Consider the following 21,550-nt stretch of genomic DNA (forward strand, 5'->3'; position numbering starts at 1 on the left):
GGGGTTTTCATTTGTTTGCGTCCTTAGGCTCCCAGCCACCAGTACAAGACCTTGCACCGAATGGGCTCTTAATAAGAGTTTGGTGAATTAGCTTGATCGATGGAGATGTTGTTGTGATGAATGAATTCCTGTCTGCTTCAGGGACTGGGCTGCTTTCCTTTGCTAGCATCATCATTAGCAGAGGAAGGGAGTAATGCAATACCCTTCTAATGAGGAGAGGGTTTTTCTCAGGCAAGGCAGTAATTTCCAAACAGTACCTGGAATGCAAAATATCAATATCTTTAGGCTAAGTGAAGCCACAGAATTCTCTTTATGACAAACATGTGCTTATAGGTAGAAACATGAATTTTAACCAGGCATTCAGCTGCTGCATCTAATGAAAGTCAGAGCTTAGGATATACTCTTTTATTAATTCACACCATATCGTAAAAATTCAAATAAAAGAAAAAAAACTGCAGAGTGATATATCCAAAGGCATTTCCTGACAATGTCTTACTTTCTTCTCTGCACGATTACATTGTTAGCAGGTGGGACGTTAAGCTCTGTGATGAGTCTATATCAGCCCCCATCTATGTATTTCATGGAGAATGACCCGGCCAAGTGCTGAGATAATTAAATCAGTATTAACCGGATTAGTTGGTCAGATTCCTGAGCTCTGCAAGTGTTTTCAGTACAAAAGGCTACAAATTGAATAGAAACCACCATGGTGACCTTCAGCTTAGTGGGGGGTTGCATGCAGGGTGGGCGTTCTCCATTGTTGGTTCTCTCTCTAGAGTAGTAGGAGTTTTCCCAACTAATCACGTTCTCTTGTTTCAAGTAGAGAGAGTGGGCTTTCCCCCCATGTGCTGAGCATGTTGGGGGTGGTATGCAGTAACATGAAATGAGATTGATCTGGGACAATAAAGGCTCCTTCACAGGAATCATAGCTTACATTTCTATAGTACTTCAAAGTCTTATAAATGTACCACATGTTCTTTCTTTTGATGCAAGAACCCTAAGAGGTAAGAACTAGTGACCTTACTAGCCTCCATTTACAGATGAGATCACTGAAGCTCACAGAAAACAGGGGTTTTCCCAGGTTGTTACTTCTTAGTGTCAGGGGAGGAATTTGAATTCAAGTCTTCCCAATGCCAAAATCAATACTTGTCCATGAAGCCATGATCTGGAAGACCAAAAAACCCAGCCAGTATTGAGAGTAGAAACGGAGTTCAGAGGAGATCACCTAGCCAACCACGTTGTTTTATCAGGCATAGGAACCTTTTCTTCAGGCAGCCCCTTCTTCTCAGGGTCTGCTGGAAGTACTGAGCAGAGGGTGTTTCCTAATGATCACTCAGCTCCTACATCTGACTGCTTGGGAATCTTTGGGTCCAATGAGACCCTCAACATTAACTGAAAGGGCTTTTAACAAAAGATAAACTCTGCTAAGAATGCTTTGGCTGTTCACGTGTTTAAGATCATTCATTGCATTTTCCACTGACTTTTAATTGACAGTATTTGTTTTTATTAAAACTAACCTCATTGGGAAAGCAAAGAAATTATATAGTAATGATTTTTAACACTAACCTGTTTAGAAGAATTTCATCCCCCAAGTGACATACAGTGTGGTATAACAATGATGATAAAATAACAACAACAACAACAATAACAATAACAATCTTGGAAAAGCTGCCTGGCATATTGGATGGAGAGCTTGCCTGCGAGTCGTGGAGACCTGGAAGACTTTGGGAATATTATTTCACCTCTAAGTGCTCCAGGCAATTGCTATTCAGTGATCAAGAGAGTTCCTTGAACTGATGAAATTGAGAAGGGAAGAAGGAAGGAAGGAGAAGAAGAAGAGAAGAAGAAAAGAAGAAGAAGAAGAAGAAGAAGAAGAAGAAGAAGAAGAAGAAGAAGAAGAAGAAGAAGAAGAAGAGAGAAGGAGAAGGAGAAGAAAAGAAGAAAGAAGGAGAAGAAGAGAGAAGAAGAAGAAGAAGAAGAAGAAGAAGAAGAAGAGAAGAAGAAGAAGAAGAAGGAGAAGAAGAAGGAGAAGAAGAAGAAGAATTCAAAACAGAGAGCAGGGCTGAGAGGCTAGTCCTGGCTCAGCCAGCAATTTGCTTTGCAGTACAACACATGTCACTGACTATTAGACAACCTCAGTTTTCTCACTGTGAAGTGGGACATTGGATTAGAAGCTCTCCAATGTCTCTTTCATCTTAACGCACCTAGAGTACCTAATAATTTTCACAATTTCCCTTCCCCAAAATGGACCATGTTTTGCTCAACAACCTAAAGAGAAGTGAACCTAACTGAGGAGACCTATGTTCAGCCACAAATCATTGCGTAACTTTGAGAAAGTGACTTCACCCTCCTTGGCATGTTTCTGATACATGGAAGAGGGCAGTCTTCAATTCTCTAGAATGTCAATCTCAGCTCTGAAATTTTATGTTCTGTTGTTCTATGAATCACCCCCATGAGGGACCCTTGGCAAATTCTCAATGCTGGTGGCCATCCCTCTGGCTGAAAGCTCTAACAGTTCACCTTGGGGCTGTGTAAACTGTTATGAAGCCTGATTAATTGTCTGGGGCCACAAATCACCCCTGGGGTGGACACAGTAAAACCAACCCATTGGCCTGGAACATCCAGCAGGGAAGAGAAGGTGTGGCCCATTTTTTTTTTTCTGAGACCCAGAAAGTTCTGTTAATATAATGATGTTGGCTCATTTTTCTTCCTGGAGAAACAGCAGGGAAGTAGGAGATACTGAGGCCCCAGGTTAATGTTCAACATGGACCAACCAAGCTCCTGCTGTGTGTGAGACCCTGTTTAGGGACAATGGGGAAAATTATTCAGGGCAGTCTATTACTAGAGGTGGTCATCATCACCCAGAACAGTGGCCACCCTGTCGTCTGCCTCACTCAGGCATGGTCCTCCAGTCTAGAGGCCCCAGGTAAGGAAGAACACCAAGAAGGTCGAGAAAAACAGAGTACAGTGACCAGACTGGAGTAAGATGTGCCTGGATGCTATGCTTGTGAACCTGCTGCAAACGAACAAGCACACAGGGGGCATTTATCATGGAGAAGAGAAGACTCGGGGGGCACCTGAGGGCAGCCTTCTGGAACCAAGAGGGCTGCCATGGGCACCAGAGGTTCAGCCTGTTCTGCATGACCCTGGAAGACAGAACAACATCGTGGGAGGGCATAGCCAACTTTACCACACAGGGAACCTCAGAGGGGAGAGACCTGAACATGCAAGGCAATGAAGCCCAGCCTCCACCAAATGGTGGCCGTCCTCCCTGAAGCCAGGGTCAGGCTGGGTGCACTTCCAGGACCCAAGTCTATGTCCTTCCCTTCACAGAGAATCTAAAGTCTTTCAGATTCATTTCCCCACTCATTCTGTTACTTGACCTTCCCCCAGCTTGTGAGACAGGGCAGGATAAGGGCTATTATCCTGTTTTGGAATAGGAGGAAACTGAGGCCCAGGGGATGGTGTGATGGACCCAAGCAGCTAATCAGGGGCAGAGCCAAATGATTGTGGGGCTAGAAGATGTTTGAATAATTCATCAGAGAAGCAGAAATGGGATTGGCTGCAGATCTACATTAAACAAAGTCCAGTTAAGCCATTAGAAGATCAAAGTTCTTTTTGCCTTTTTTTTTTACTTATATGGAACTGAAGCAATTTTCTTTAATTGGAGACATCTCATGTCTGTTTTTCCTGGGGGTTTCTTCTACTTTGGCACAGATTTTAGAACATATTGAATCACGCCATGCTCAAGACAGAGACTATTTCAAATGGGGTCTTCCTAATCCCTTGAGGTTCTATGGTCAGTGCTCAGGTACCTAATATGGAGAGGGGAAGTGACAACGGTTGTGAGATCAGAGGAGCAAAATCTAGAAAGGAGTTCACCCCCTCCCCTTTTTATAAATGAAAAAAGTGAGGCCCAGGGATAGAAAATTACTTCTTCCAGGTCACAAGGTCATGGAGCACACAGTGCCTGGCAACTGAGTAGGAGCTTAATAAATGTTTGCTGATTGAACAATCAAAGATCACAAGAGTGGTTCATACAGCAGGGCCAGGCCTGGGAAAGGTTTCTTCTGGAGCTTTGCACTGCTGTGCCATGCAGGCCTCATTCAAGGCCTTGTGGGAGTCATGGATTATTTAGACCAGGGGTTCTGGACCACATTGGGTTGGTTGTTCTGATTTTTAATATTTGAATATTTATTTCAATATTATTGATTTCCTTGGTAATTCTACGTATTTGATTTTGTGTGTTTAATGACATTATTCTGAAAAGGCTTCACCACACTATCGAAGGAATCCATTTCACGTTAAAAGACCAAGAAAGCTTGATTTAACCCAGGAGAGGCTGGGACACAGCCAGGAAGCAGAACTGCCCATCAAGCTCCCAAGCCAGGGTTACACAGCCAGGATCTGAGGCAGGATTTGAACTCAGGTCCTCATGAGCTCAAGGCTAGTGCTCTATCCACTCGCCACCTAGCTGCCCCTCAGAGTTTTTATCCCACTCAACATCTAAATATCAGGATTTCTGATTGAATTTAGCACAGGCATGGTGTTTAACCATGTTACAATAACATGACAGTTGTTTATTCCATCATTTTATTTTTCAATTACGAGACAGAGACAAAGAGAGACACAAAGAGAGAGAGAAATTGAGAGAGAGAGAAGAACCAAGACTCCTAAATGTACAATGGGCGCTCTTGCTACTGGACTCTGTCTCCTTCCTAGAACAATCGAGTCTAAACAGATTTTACGTATTGAAAGCTATATTCGGTTAGATAGAAAGACAGATATAGATATCGATGTAGTGTTGATAGACTTGCAGGTCTATATAGTTCTGTCTAAAGGAGACAGCCAGACAGCCAGACATATATGCCCACAAACACACACTCCAACCATCCTCAGCACCTTTCTTTGGGGAGAGGGAAAGTCCATATTCATTAAGTGAGGAAGTTTCCTGAAAAATACTACAGCTCTTGTGGTATTACAGTCTCAGTAGCTGAGAGAACTTCTGAGACATCTAATCCAAGGCAAAGCTATACCTCCCTGCCAGCACCCCCCATTCAATCATTAACCGATCAATCAATCAATAAGTCCCTCCTCACTTTAAATGATAAACTGTTAGCTAAGCATAAGCATCATTGAACTTTCAACACAAAGTACGGCTCCCGACTCCGTCAGGAGCCGTCGGCCTGATTCAGTTGAACTGGCGGGCAGAGGCCACAGGCAGCTTTTCCCCACGTTGTCAATCCATAATAACACTTCCAGGCTGACCAAGCACACGGAGAAGAGAGTGACCCCAGGAGAAGCAGAAGGTAGAAGACCTCAGTTGGTCTCCCAGCTCTGCCAGTCAGCAGCTGAGCCACTCAGGACACCCCCATTTCCCTCTCTCAGCCTCAGTTTCCTCATTTATCACAGGAGAGTATTTGGACCAATGATCTTCAGGGTCCCTTCCAGCTCTGGATCTGTGACCTATGATCTTATGAACTCCAGCACCTTCCAAGAGCCACAGCCCCAGGGGTAATGTCCTGGGGGTGGGAGGGCAGAGAGAGCCCCCACAGGTCAGGGTTTGCTAAACCTTGTCTGGGAATCCAGCCCTCCTAACCATTTCACTCCACTTAGCACAATAGCCCCTCCCTCATAGGAAGAGAGCCAGTGGTAGGCTTCACTACCACAATTGCAGGCAAAGGCAGGTCTTGCCACAGATTCAGAGACTAATTTTAAAAACATCATAAAGAGATCTTTCCCAGACAGGAAACAAATAGCCCTTTTTATAGCCTGAAGGATATGAGTGGATGGATTAATTCCACCCTGAGTGCCACCATCCTGAGTCAGTGAGGGTGGAAGTGGGGGGTGGGGGGAGCAGGACTTTGAGGCTGAGATCTTCTCTTTCTTCATTTGTTTGCAGTTTTTCTCCCTATCTCAATTATTGTTTCACCACCAGTTCCAACCACTGACCAGCAACTGCCCATCAGCAGGTAGAGCCAAGATCTCTAGGAATACCAGCAGCCCACCCTCCCTTCACCACCCCCTTCAGCCACTAAGGAAACAACCTCCTGAAAAGAACTGGCCTTGCAACTATTGCCTGCAGTCCCCCTCCCCCACCACTTCAGCAGCCATAGCTACAAATTTACTCCAAGAAAGTTTTTGCCACCAAAATCCAATGACTGGTCCCCATCAGAAAGGGCCATAGTTCTTTCAGTGGAAATGACATTACAAAAGATGCATAGATACCATCGGCCTTGCTGCTGAACCCAGAGGACCACAGGCTTCCTCATCTGCCCGGCCAGTGTCATCTCTCCCAACTGGAATGGAAGCTTCCTGAGAACGGGGACTGGCATGATGCTCTACTTCTCTTCCCAGAACTTAGCTCAGTGCTTAGTCAGTTCTTGAGAAATGCTTTTTCATCTATTTGTTCATCATCTGACAGGACCAATTCCACCTCCTAATACATGAAAGGATGTTACCTTGCAGAAATATAGCTGATCCCAAAAATGTTAAAACAGCCCTGATGGTCTAGATCAACGCTCAGGGGCCATTCCCATATTCACTACACCTAGCCTTGCATGAAGATCTAAGACTCACAGAGTGAGGATGGACCTTTGAGTCCAGTTATTCCAACCCGTAAGCAGGAAGAGATACACCCAATGAGTGGCTATCCAGTGTCTATTTGAAGAACTCACTACCTCCTTAGGAAGGACTTCCATGAAGCTAGATATAATTGGGGGGGGGTCAGCTAGGTGGCATGGTGAACAAAATACTGACCCTGTAATCAGGAGGACTTGAGTTCAAATCTATCCTCAGACACCTTTACTGCCTATGTGACCCTGGACAAGTCACGTAGCCCTATTTGTCTCAGTTTCCTCATCTATGAAATGGGCTGGAAAGGGAAATGGCAAACCATTCCATTATCTTTACCAAGAAAACCCCCAATGGGGTCATGATGAGTTGGACATGACTAATCAACAAAACAATGAAAAGATGTGACCAGAGCTTCCAGTGTTCTTTCCCTTCTCCTCAGAGGCCAAAGGCACAAAATCCTAATCAAGGAATTTCAGAGATGGTAGGACCTCAGAGGCCATCCAGGGTAGTGATGGTAATGATAGTATTAATGCTAAATAATGACATTAGGGTTGCTCAAGATGTTCCAAATATGCTTTCCATTGCCAGATAAAGATCAGCTTAGATCCTAGTAATTTTATTCAATTACAAAAGATAGTTATTTTAACCACCCATGAAATAGTCTGAAAAACACTGAAAATACAAGAATCCTAATAGAATGGTGAATTGTCTCACTGCCATTTGTATCAGAAATCTGTCAGAAAACAGATGAGAAGTACCAGGGGAAAATACTAATAATCAGTGACCTCTGTTTAGCTAAGCCCTCTGATTAGTGTCACGAAATGACTTCTATGCATCTAAGAAAGAGATGAGGTCAAAACAGACAACGATCAGCCTGCCAAAGAGGAAAGAGGACCAAATGGCATGCTTTCATTTTCTGGTAGTCCATGAAGTCAAGCCAATCAGTCACTAAGCATTATTTAGCACTTGCTATATGCCAGGCACTGTGCTACATTATGAGGTTACAAAGAAAAGTAAAATCGAATCCCTACTTTCAAGGAGCTCACAATCTAATAAGGATGCATTAGAGCAAATTGGACATAGCAACAACCCACCTCTTGAAAATGTTTCAGTGCAGATGGCAGTGCCCACTGAAACTGGTAAGTATAAATATGGATAAAAAGGACTGGAGACATGCATACTTTTATTATGCACTGGGACAATATTATAACAAACCTGGAAACATCTCAACCCCATAGGAAATGGTTTCTGATTGCTTCTTTCTCATCGGTAGCCTTAGCTCTAAGTCACAGAACAATGTATTGCCAATGAATGGGATATATTGCTAAAGAAATCATTAAAAAAAAAAATCATCCCAAGCAGAGATTAGAAGAAAAACAAAAGAGATGAATTCAAGGAACTACCAAAGTCTGAAGAAGAGAAAGTTGAACATCCAGTGTCACTGTGAAACTTCATGCAAACTACAGAAATTATAGCTAATAATCACACAGATAATACAATCAACACTGATATTTCAAATGGTTTTGCAAAGGAGATAGAATTCATAAAACTTCATAAAATCCATTAAAAAAATCAAAGACTGGAATTCATAAAAAAAAAGTTGTGGTTTTCTGTTTGTTTGTCGACATAAATCCAACCAGCTGACCAAAACAGAATAATTTCCAAACATCTGACATCTGTTATAATAATAAAAACTGAACACATTCTCTCACAGTATTTGACAGAAAGTGTAAAAATATCTCAGGACCTGCCCACAGCAGGATATGCAACATGTTACGAGTGCAGACAGACAAGTATAATGATCAAATAATACCCTTATGATGCATGTCCAACAACAGTATGGCAGAAATATTTTGAGGCCAGGATATGTAAGATTCTCAGAAAAAAAAAACATTGGATAAATGGATAAATTGGATATTGGATAAATCTGTATCTACCTGGTATGTCCATAAGGCATTTTAGAGATCATATTGCCCAATCAAAGGCACCAAAATGGATGCTGGGGAAGGAATTCAGAAAACCAGAACAAATTAGAAATTCTGTATTCCTTTAAACAGAAAAGAAAAAGTCACAACATCAAGGCTGCAGGAGAGGAGCTCAGAGCAGATAAAAGAACAAATTAACAATCCAACCCCAAACAAAACTTGTACTATAAGACTCGAAAAGATGAGCTATTTCAGGCAAAGGAACACCTGAGGAGAAGGCAGAGAATTCCCGGTCATCTGTGAGGTCACATGAAGTCAAACCTCAGAAAAGTGCATGGTGGGTCAAGCAAGAAATAGAACTTTAAGCCATCCTTAATGGAGGACAAAATCTTCCTCCAAGGCAGGTGACTGAAACGTTAGCCTTTCTACAAAGTGTAGGTCCAGACACCATCCATTATTACCGGTTCAAATGCTCACTGCTTGGCACCGAATAGACACTCAATAAATGTTTATTGATTGGCTGATTGTTTCACAATAACATATAAATTCTCTTAACCAGCTTCTTCTCAGAAGCAAATTTGATTCCACCTTTCTCAATAAAAGGCTGAATATATATATGGCCAGAAGAGAAGAACAGCAGGACTCCCTTCCCTTTTAGGCTAGTTATGAATTCACGTAATTTATATAAATATTCTTAACTTATGTCACTACAAATAAAAAGTTACAAACACAAGAAAACTGTATGTATATAACTATACTTATAACTATATACAACACTATATACATACTTATGCATGCATGTATGTATGTATGTATGTATGTGTGTATATACATACATATGTTTATGTGTGTATGTATATACTCCATTGCTGAAGAAGAAAAAGAGTGAAGCACAAAATCAATGACAGGGTAAAGAGCTGCTTATTATCAATTCAGTAATTATGGAGTAAACTACAAAATCTTATGAGCATTTAAACTGCCTCTAGTGATTATCACAAAACCTTTGACTCAATCCTGCATCCATGGCTTATTCCTGTGGGGCAAATATAGGAATTAGACCAAATTATAGTGGGAATGTTTAAGTATTTAATGACCACACGAAACATTCTTCTCTTTTAACAGCATTGTTGTTATTCAGTCATGTCTGACTCCTTGTGACCCTGTGAACTATAACATGCCAGTACTGTCCATTGGGTTTTCTTGGGAAGGATACTGGAGAGCCTTTTCTTTGCCGTTTCTTTCTCCAGTAGATTAAGGTAAACAGAGGTTATGTGACTTGCCCAGAGTCACACAGCTAGTAAGTGACTGAGGTCAGATTTGAACTTTGGTCTGCCTGAATCCAGGCCCAGAACTCTATTTACTGAGTCACTACCTGCCTCTTTCAAAACATACTACCAAAATAATATTGGCAAGAATAGTTGTGATTAAAATGTGGATTTTTTTCAAGAAATAGTTTGATCCCATTATGGTTCTGCCCAGAATTAAATTTATTAGCATCCCTCTCTTCAATTTGGTCTCATTACACACAAAATTTTTAATTGATGTCAAGGAAAAAAGAGCTGGAAAGCATCAAGCTCATCATTGAACCGACAGGTGAAGGTGATATCTACAAACACCTTAGTCTCCTCCAGAAAACAACAACAACAATCGATTAAGCATACAGATATAAATAAAATGACTGAGGCTGACTATGTTAAGGCACTTATGAAATCAAAGCTGAATGGGAAGAACAGATTGAGAGCAATTGACATGTATTCCATATCCATCTTACTGTATATTGGAATTAAAAGTGGACTGAAAGAGATTTGGAAAGTATGAAATTTTAATGAAACATGGGATCCCTCAAACTTCAGCAGCTACAGAAAGATGAATAACTCCTGGCCACAAAGGAGAAATAGGAATAAAAGATGTTTTGACAATGAGCAGCAAATAGGTAAAAGAGCTGGAAAAATTGTTGGGGAACAGGAAGCCATCCTTCATAAAGTACGAGGAAAGACTGGTCACCAGAGCACATAACTGAGCTTGTCCAATGTGACCCCAAAGGGGCGGAGCCCTGGAAATGACAAAGAATCAGAAGTGATATCCAAAGGCCCTCCATGGGTAATGTCTTTAGCAAGTCAGCCAGAAATATGTCAACAAAGGTGCTTCAAACAAATTACTGAGTCACGTAGATTTGTTTACAGAAATGGATGGTTTTATGGTAGTTCAGGACTAGGTCATGGTCAACAAAAAGTATAGAAGGCTTGTCCTGATGCAGCCTGAGGCCAAGCTCACTGCTAAGAAGTTTTTCCTTATATCTATCCTAAATATACCTCTGCATCTCTCACACACTGCGGTTAAGCAGAACACAAGTCAATTTCATCTGCCCTAAGACAATTCTCTATATATGAGAAATCAGCTTTCACACAGCCCCTAAGTCTTGTCTTCTACATGAGGATAAACGTCTCCAGATTGTTCATCTAATGCTGACATGTCATGGCCTCTAATGCTGTCATCATCCTCTTTGGCCACCTCTGGAGATGCTTCAGCTTGTCATCAAGTACCTTTCTAACAATGTAGGGCCCAGAACAAAACACAAGACACAGAACAGCCAAACATGGGCCTCCTCGTTCACTTTGTCTTGGACCCTAGGCTTCTGTCACATTCCAAGAAAGATTTATTGCAACAGAAGTGTAACTAATGAAGTCCCTTTATTAGGTGATCAAGGAGACAGAAATAGGAAAAGAAAGAAATGCAGCCATCATTTATTAGGCGTGTTCATGTCCAACTCCCTGTAACAGGCACTATGGGACACAAATTCATACTGACTTGGCCCTTGCCCTCAGGGAGCTCACAGTCCTATAGATAGGTGTGCGCACACACGCACACACACGCACACACACACACACACACACACACACACACACACACACCATTTGTGTGTGTTGCCTGTGTTTGTGTGTGTGTGTGTGTATATATATATATGTATGTATGTATGTATGTATAGGTAGCAAGTATATGTTTATAGAGATATCAACAGAACGTTTCATGTAAAAGTAGGCATGATAAAAGATGAAAATGGTACAGATTTAACAAAAGTAGAAGGGATTAAGAAGAGGCAGCCAGAGTATACAGAAGTACTGTGCAAGAAAGATCTTAACATCATCAATCACCATGATGGCCCAGTTACTGATCTAGAACCAAACATTCTGGAGAATGAAGTCAAGTGGGTCTTAGGAAGTATTACTTATAAACAATAAAGCTAGAGGAAGTGATGGAATTCCAGCTAAGCTATTTAAATTTTTAAAAGATGGTACCATTAAAGTATTGCCCTCAATATGCCAGCAAATTTGTTGTTTTTTTCATTTAGTAATTTATTTTTCCTCAGTTACACGTAAAAATAATTTTTGATATTTGTTTTTAAAACTTTGATTTCTAAATTCTCTACCTTCATTCCCCCTCTACCCCTATCCTACTGAGGAAGCAAGCAATTTGATATAGGCTGTATATGTGTAGTCATGCAAAACATTCCATGGTAGCCATGTTGTAAAAGAAAATACAGACAGAAAAACTCAAGAAAAAAAAAGAAGTTAAAAAAGGTATGTTTCAGTCCTGAAGAATCTGTAAAAGTGCCAAGAAGCAGACGTTGGAATCAAACATGGAACAACCGATTGGTTTAAGATTGGAAAAAATAATATAACAAGGCTGTGTACTGTCACCTTATTCATTTAAGTTATATGCAGAGTACATCATGTGAAATGCCAGGCTGGATGAATGAAAAGCTGGAATTAGGGTTGCCAGGAAAAATACCAACAATCTCAGATATGCAGATGATACCACTCTGATGGAAGAAATTGAAGAAGAATTGAGAAGCCTCTTGATGAGGGTGAAAGAGGAGAGTGTAAAAACTGGCTTAAAGTTAACATAAAAAACAAGTAAGATCATGGTAATTGGTCCCATAATTTCTTGACAAACAGGGGGAGAAGAAATGGAAGCAGTATCAGATTATATGTTCTTAGGCTCAAAGATCACTATAGATGGTGACTGTAGCCATGAAATTAAGAAAAAAAATGCTTCCTCCTTGGAAGGAGAGGTATGGCAAATCCAGACAGCATTATAAAAAACAGAGACATCATGTTGACAACAAAGGTCTGGATAATCAAAGCTCTGGTTTTTCCAGTAGTAATGTGTGGCTGTGAGAGTGGGAATATAAGGAAAGTTGAGCACTGAAGAATTGATATCTTCAAAATGTGGTGCTAGAGAAGACTTTTGAGAGTCTGTTGGACAGCAAGGAGATCAAATCAGTCAATATGTAAAAAAAATTAATTCAGTCTATTCATTGGAAGGAGAAATATTGAAGCTGAAGAGTAAATAATTTGGCTATACAATGAAAAGAAGGGTCTCATTGGAAAATATTTCTGATGTTGGGAAAGATTGAAACCAAAAGGAGAAGGTGATGACAGAGGATGAGATGGATAGAGAGTGTCATGGAAGCAATGAGCAGGAGCTGGGACAGACTTTGGGAGACAGTGGAGGGTAAAAGAATCTGGTGTGCTATGGTCTAGGGAGTCATGAAGAGTTGGACACAACTGAACAAATAAACAAGTTACAAAAATATAAATATACTACAAATATACATTTTATATACAAATATATGTGTATGTTATAAATGTAGATATCAAATTAGTAAACTATATGTTAATAAGATAAGTGCATATAATACAAGAAAATGGAATGATGGGTATAAAGAAAATGAGGACCCTTTGACTTAGGAATGCATTGCTAGGTCTATATCTAAAGCTGATTAGTGGAAAAGGGAAAGAACCCATATATTATGAAATGTTTATAGCAGCTCTCTTTGTAATGACAAAGAACTGGAAATTGAGGGGATGCCCATCAATTGGGTAATGGCTGAACAAGTTGTGGTATATGAGTGTAATGGAATACTATTGTACTATAAGAAATGAACTCGATGATCTTAGGAAAACATGGAAAGACTTGCATGAAATAATGAAGAGAGAAATAAACAGAACCAAGAGAACACTGTATAGACTAACAGCAATATTTTCTTAAGAACAACTTTGAGTAAACAAGTCATTTTGATGATTATAAATACCCAAATTGACTACAAAGGACATATGTAGAAAGACGCTATCAGCAACCAGAAAAAGAACAGATAAATGGAAGTATGTATAGCATACACACACACATAAACACACAGAGACACACGTATTTTTATATAATGGTAACCATTTTGGGGGGGAGAAAAAAGGAAAAAAAAATACACCATAACTTTATTACATATTTAAAACTAATAGCAAGTTGTGCATAATAGATTTGTAATTTTATGTGCAATCATCTTTGTTAATATTATTATTATTGTTACTCTATGGTACAGAAAAATTTGTTTTACCCAATAAATTAAAAACAAAGTGAATTCATTTAAAATATACATAAAGTGAGCAAGGGCTACCAAGACCATTGGATTCGGTCAGTGCAGAGGGTGCAGGCTCAGGAGAGCAGTGGGGATTGAACTCGTTTTCCTGTAGTCAATGATAGTTAGTGGTGAGATGAGTGGGCAGTGGGCAGAGTTGACTCCCTCATCTTTTTACAGTGAAAGAGAGGGGAGAGGTAGGATGATAGCTGAATGGAAGGGCAGAATAAAAGAAAGTGGTATTTTAGGATTGAGAACATTTAAGCTTCTCTGTAGAAAGAGAGCTGGGCTAAGTGACCAGATAAGGAAAGAAAGAAGATGAAAAAGAGGAATGATTGATGGGCCCAGGTCCTAGAGAAGACAGGATCCTTAGACGAATTAGTTCCCCTCTCTGGGCCATGGTTTTCTCCTTTGTCAAATGATAAAATTTGCCTAGATGACACCTATGGTCCTTCCAGCTCTGACATTGTGTGATACTGTCCTGGGAATTGTCAGAGAATGAGAAGGGGATGGGAAAGGAGAGACAGTCACTTACCTTGAGTGTAGTTACTACCTTTCTGCGAACCCGGTATTTGAAAATCCACATTTATAAGAAAGGCAAATTAAAGAGAAATTATTCCAATTACCATGTATTCTTCCCTTAAAAAAAAGGTTCCCTCCCACCACTAAACCCATAGTTCTTTCCTATTGTAAACCCTTCTGGTGCACTTTTTATAGTAATAAATGTACAAAAAGAAAGTTGTATATTTCACTTTTTAGAAATCATTTTTCTCTTCTAAACTCCTCTAAGTTATCCTAGTCAAGGAGGCAAACCAAGCCGATCTGTAGGAAAAGGGGAGTTGCAGCTGCTGCCAGTAGCCCTAACAAGGGTACTGCCCCTATAGCACTGCTCAGCAACCTGTGTCCAGCAAGCAAGCCTGGACCTCTGGGTTGGTGCTCCATTTACTGATCCCCATAGTCCAGCTGCATAGCTTACCCTGTTAACAAGAGGGATTGCCGAAAAATGAGAATTGACCCCTTTTTGGAGGAACAGTGCGACTCCAGAAGCATTGTTACCTCGGTGCTTTTCTCTTTTCACTCATGTTGCACATATCTCCAGAAAACCTCGTGCATCAGACTGTGCTGCGAGCCCCCTGAGGTCTTAAGCACAAAAAAAAACTGAAGAGTTGGCTGATGGTGATTCTACTCCACAAAACCAAAGACACCTGGGGCTTTGACAATTCCTTTCAAGCCTTTCCCTTCCCCCATCTCTAGGGTATACCTGTATAAGGAACTATGCAGCCCTGACCTTAATGAATTTATTATGTCTTTGGCATATTCCATGTGCTGTCTTTATTGCCATCTTTTCTTGGATGCATACCTCACTTAATATCATCCAATCTTAGAGATGGAAAGGACCTTCAAACTGAGAAGAATGAATCTGTAAGGGATATTAGAATAGAGAATGTCAGAGGTAGGAGGGATTTTTGCACAGAGAATGTTATAGAGGGTGAGGACCATAGAACAAAGAATTTAAGAGAATTTCTCCCCTCCTTTTCACTGTGAAGGGCATCAGCTCTGCCCACTGCCTACCCATCTCACCACAAACTCTATAACTGACTCTGGGCAAGCGAGTTCAGTCCCCACTGCTGTACTGGGATGAACCTTGGAACATGGAATGTCAGACCTGGGAGAGACCTTATACCATAGCACCTAGAAAGACAAAAGTGGGTGGAACCTTAAAGACCATCTAACTTAATCTCTTAATTTTACAGATGAGGAAACTGGTCTAGATTGGGTAAACATGTTTCTTTCAGCAGTCTCTTGAGTAGCAGGCACTGGAAGTCAAGGAGCATGGCCAAAGTTCTGGACTCCCCATATATTTGAGACTCCATGGAGGTCTCCTGTCCTACAATGAAAAGTCTTTCTTTGCTGCTCCCTTAAGACTCAAACTCCTTCACCCAAAGTGTCATTACAGCTTTTCAGGACATGGGCTAAAGGCCTCCCAGTCAATCAGAAAGCGTGGCTCATAAACAGGAGCAGCCCACAACACACAGGGCTATCCTTCAAGGAAAATTGTTTGAGGCTTGGGGAGAAGTGGGCCTACCTTTGTCTCCACAGTACCTAGAGCACTGTCTAGCACATAGCGAATGTTTAATAAATACTCGTTCATTGACTGATTCATCAATTGACAAGAATTCATGTCTTTTGGTTCCCAGAACCAAGCTTTGCTTCCATTCTTGCATTTCAAACTACAGCAGAAACTCACTAATCCAACAAAAAAATCAAATCTGTAGGTCAGGGCCTGATTCCATTTAGTCCTTATATCCAAATCACCCTCACAGTGTCCAGGATATTGTTGGATTTCAACGATTGCCAGCGACTATGCTTTGTACCCCTTATGTTGACTAACCCTCAGTTAGAAAATAAGACAACCTCTAAAAATATCTGTTAATAGATCATAAAGTTTCTTTTAAGATGAAATGACTTAATCAAGATCAACTAGACAGTATAGGATTGAACTAGGCTTCTCCTCTCAAAGCTCTCAATTCAATGTCCAGTGTCTTTCCTGATAAACCAAGATGTAGGGGGCTAATGACAATTTTTATGCATGGTGAGGCACCCCCTCACACACACACACACACACACACACACACACACCCTGTCCCACAGACCAGCTTCTCCATCTCTTTCTCTTGTCACAGAGAATTTCATGGTCCCTGACATTATCTCAAACAGACATTTCAAGCTCCAGCAGGCCTTTGTTTTCCTTTTCCACTAACAAAGGGCAAACTTTTTGTGTAGAGAGCTACTGCATTACTCTTGTCTTTCCTCGGCTCATCTTCCTTTCAGCTCAAAGTCTTCACCTGCCTTGAATTCCAAGTACACAATCAGAAAGAATGTGAGTAATGGGATAGATGCTGCTTTGAAGCATTTGGGTAATGGAAATTGTCCAGGGAGCCTTTGGGTGCACATTAGACATGGGCAATTCAAGGATCTTTGCATCCATTTAGATCATTTGCTCAAGCAAGTCCCTTCTTTTGTAAGAGTGCCCTGATTCCCAGTCCAGATTTCCAAAATCCTAACCATCCTTCAAAGCTTCTTCTAGACTAGTTCATCCTTGACCCTGCCCTACTCTGGGTCCAAGCAAGGCTTAGGACACAATAAGTTCTGCGCTGCTGAGTGATACCTTCCTTCTCTGAGATAATCAAAACAGCATTGGACTTGGAGGAAAGAAGAGTTGGCTTCAAGTTCTGGCCCCACTGTTTGCTGTCTGTGTGATCCTGGATGAATTAGTTCACCTCTTTGGCTCTCAGCTTCTTTTTCTGTAACATGAGAGAGCTAGACTAGATGGTCATTGAGCCCCATTGCTAATAACATTCCATCATTTGGAGAAGCCAAGGTGACGGCTTGGGATGGTACACCAAAGAAGTTCCTGCAAAGGCAGGGCCCTTTATAGTGCTCCGAATCTGACTCGACTCATCATTAAAAGCCAACATGTGTCAGAAGTGAGACTTCAATCCAGGTCTTCCTGGCTCCAAAGCCAACTCTCCTACCACTACTCCATGACTGCTTCTCACACATGATGTGTCTGGCACGCACAGGCGTCACCTGCCTGATAGGAAGTGCCTAATCAATGCTCTCGGAATGAATGATTGGGTTAATTACTGACGCCACTGCCTACATTATTTTCATCATTCTGCTTTCTTCCTTCTGCATCAGTTCATATGTGTCTCGTGTTTTTAAGAATTAATCACAATCACAAATGATCTGATATTTCATTACATTTATAGACCAGCTTATTCAGCCAGATATATGTACCCACTTTGACTGCAGTTCTTTGCTACAGTACTTCTGCGGACATTTGGGAGTATGCTAGGCCCTCAGTTCTGTTGTGGACCTTGTTGCATGACTGCTGGAGCAAAGGTATTGACAGTTTAGCAGCTTATTCAAAAATTTGAAAGGAATGTTTCCCCCACCCTAAGGTCGAGACACTCTGTGTCCAGCAACATGAAGCCAGAGCTTTGTTCTCTTCTTTGTCAACTATTGTGAAAAGTGATGCCCCCTAATAGAAGATATCTCCATACAATAAGGACTCATGAGACCCCTCCACTGAGCCAGGCCGCAACTCCAAAATACTATCATTTTTGATGGTCCTTCACAAATTGTTGTGGCCAGGAAAAAAAGAAAATGAGCCCTTGACTAGCAAGGGCTTCTGCTGATAAGACTCTCAACACTTACCAAGGCTTTTCTTTGATTTTGATTCCATACTCTATGTCTATCTAAGTCAATGGGAATTGCTAGCTATTTTGCTGAGCTAATAGAGCCTCCCAGAGGCCTGGGTCATCTCCATACCCTAACAAGGCATCGCAGCAAGATTTCAGTATCCAAGCTTTTTGAAAATCCAAGGGGAAGGGTGTCCCAGCTCCGCCTCTTCTTCTGAGTCTTGTGGAAAGAGCAGTTGTCATGGAAACCTTTCCATTGTCTGACTAAATTTCGGGACTGGGAATATTTTAGTCAATCAAGAAATTCAATTAGCTAAGCAGCATTTCGTAATTCATAGCTCTACACTAATAACTCCTGCTTTCTGATAGATAATTGGAATATTTGTAAAGAGTTGCGATTCAATATTTATCAACTGCCGTTTTGTAGAAAATGAATAATCGGCTCAAACATGTTCCTTCGAAATGCCGTTTCTTAGTCAAACCTGCATAATGAATATATTTTCACACTATGCTGGACACAGTGGGATTAATTCAGGCTGCTCAGTTCTCAGCTGTATCCCTTCATCTGACTCCTATCTATAATTGGAACCTTAGAACAAGAAAACCCAAGGAGCCCATCAAGGCCATCTTTGGCCCCCAAAATGCATCAAGGTGCAGTGAAAAGGGCCTTGCATTTGGAAGCAAGGAATCTGGGTCTGAACCCTTCTTCAGTTACTTGCTATTATTGTGATCTTGAGCAAGTCACCTTTCCTCTCTAGAATGCAGTTTCCATATATGGAAAATGAGAAATTACTAGAATAAAGGTATATGTGGCATGATTTTAAAATTTTCAGATGGCACAAAGCCAGGTAGAATTGCTAACATGTTGAATGACAGACTTGAGCTTCCGGAGGAGCCATCTAATGTTTACAACTGAGTTACAAAAATCAACTTTAAAGACAAGATAGACAAGGAATAAGTAGAATGGAACAACTTCATTGGTGGGGGAGGGGGGAGGATCTGGGGGTTTTAGTGGACCGCAAACTCAATGTGAGCCAACAGTAACATATGGCAGCCAAGTCATGCAATGAGAACTTACACAGCATCAAGATGACCAGAGTCCAGAATGAGTAGGGGTGGGGGTGATAGGCCCACTGTAATTTGTCCAATTTATATCACATCCCGAGCATTGTGTTTAGTTAGTCCTAGATGCCACCTTTTAGGAAACACATTAATAAACCTGAGAGCTTCCAGAAGTAGGAAGGCAACGTAATGGAGAGTCTTAAGATCATGCCATTTGAGTATCCATTGAAGAAACTGACAGTATTTAACCTAGGAAGACTTGGGAAGAAGGTAATAGCTGTTTTCCAGTATTTGAAGACATCTCACCAAGAAGAAGGAGCAAAACTTTTCCCTTTGTCCCCAGATGGCAGAACAGTGACAGTTGGCAGGGGTGAGGAAGGAGTACATTTTAGTGGCAAATTTCTATCCAGTATAATATAGTAAAGCTTTATAGAGGGAATAACATACTCAGGTATAGAAAACTAACTTACCCTATAGGAAGTAGGAGGGGAAAGGGAAAAGAAAAGGGAGGGGAAAAATAGAAGGGAGGGAAGAAGCAGTAAGGGAAAAAGGGAAGAAAAGGGAGGGAGCTGCTAGAAGGGAGGGCAGACTGAGGGAGACAGTGGTCAAAAGCAGAACACTAGTGAGGAGTGAAAGGGAGAAAGGAGAGAGAAAAGCATAAACAGAGGGGAAAATAGGATGCAGAAAAAGACACATAGCAATCATAACTGTGAATGTAAATGGGATGAATTCTCCCACAAAAGGGAAGCAGATAGCAGAGTGGATTAAGAACCATAAAACTACAATATACTGTTTAAAAACCTGGACAGAATTATACAAACTAATGCTGAGTGAAATGAGCAGAACCAGGAGAACATTGTACACAGTAACAGCCACTTTGTGTAATGACTGACTTTGATAGACTTGAGTCTTCTCAGCAATTCAAGGATCTTAGACAACTCCAAAAAACTCATAGTGAAAAATGCTACCAACATCCAGAGAAAGAACTTTGTAGTCTAAATGCAGAGGGAAGCATACTATTTGCTCTCCTTTTCTCTTATTGTTTTGTTCTGTTTTTTCTTTCTCATGATTCCTCCCATTAGTTCTAATTCTTCTTTACATCATGACTAATGTGAAAACATTTTTAATATGAATGTATAAGTAGAGCCTATATCAGATTTATTGCTGTCTTGGGGAGGGCAGTGGAGAGGGAGCGGGAGAAAATTTAAAACTCAGAATCTTATAGAAGTGAATGCTGAAAACTAGAAATAAATATATATATAGTTTTTAAAGAAAAGCTTTCAAAAAGCAAAGTGGACTGTTTCAGCAGGTAGTGTGGGCTCTGTCTCTCTTGGAGCTCTGGAATCAAAGCTTGGCTGACTTATCTGACCACCTGTTAGGTTTTTGGTAGGAGGGATTTTTATTTTTATTCAAGTGCCTCTTGGACAATTTTCCTTCTGGGGTCCCTTCCTATCCTGAGATTCCATAGCAATGACAGTGCTGGATGAGCTGATGTCTAGGGTTCTTTCTAGCTCAAAAATCTTCTGCTCCAGGTCCAAAATCTCTTATTTTCCATCATACGCTTGTCTTGGATCTTTGTATTACTGAGAATAGCTAAGTGATTCACACTTGATTATCATGCAATATTGCTGTTACTGTGTACAATATTCTCCTGATTCTGCTCATTTCACTCTGCATCCATGCACATAAGCATTTCTAGGGTTTTCTGAGAGCATCCTGCTCACAGTTCCTTCATGTTCCAAATAAAGAAGGCTTAGTCTCAGAGAGGGAAAGTGCCAGGCTTAAAGTAATGAGCCTGGTGAGTAACAGAGGAGGATCCACAACTCAAGCCTCAGTTTCCAATCTAATGGTTTGCTACCATAGTCCATATGTGGCTATTTTATGCACCATGCATAAATGTGTGAAGGATCTCTCATTTCATTATGAGAGACATCCCAGTTACCTTCTCATTGGTGACTACCTCTTTTAGAACAAAATTCTGGGAAAGTCCTAGTCAGTACTTACTTCACTCCCTCTTCTCCAGCCCTCTCCTCTATAGTAACCACCCTGTCACTGGGAAATACCTTCCCCATTCTCCCTCCCCCACCAAGTTCTGGAACCATGAACTATTAATATTAATAAATAAACTATTATTGTTTCTGGAGGGTGTGTCACATGGTTCCACTCTTTATTGCAGTGTATTTCCAGACCAAAGAGCCCCTCCCTGATTACTTCTCCTCTATGTGTGTTACACTTCCTTCACTTCTATTGCTACTACTATTACCACTACCACTACTCATAAGAAAAATATAGGTAATATAGATGTAGCACTTTAAGTTTTGCAAAGTGATTTACAAATATCTTATTTTATCCTCGTAACAATCCTTGGAGGT

This window comes from Phascolarctos cinereus, unplaced genomic scaffold, assembly GCF_003287225.1.
Source record: "Phascolarctos cinereus isolate Bilbo 61053 unplaced genomic scaffold, phaCin_HiC Scaffold_1;HRSCAF=81, whole genome shotgun sequence".
Taxonomy (NCBI): Eukaryota; Metazoa; Chordata; class Mammalia; order Diprotodontia; family Phascolarctidae; genus Phascolarctos; species Phascolarctos cinereus.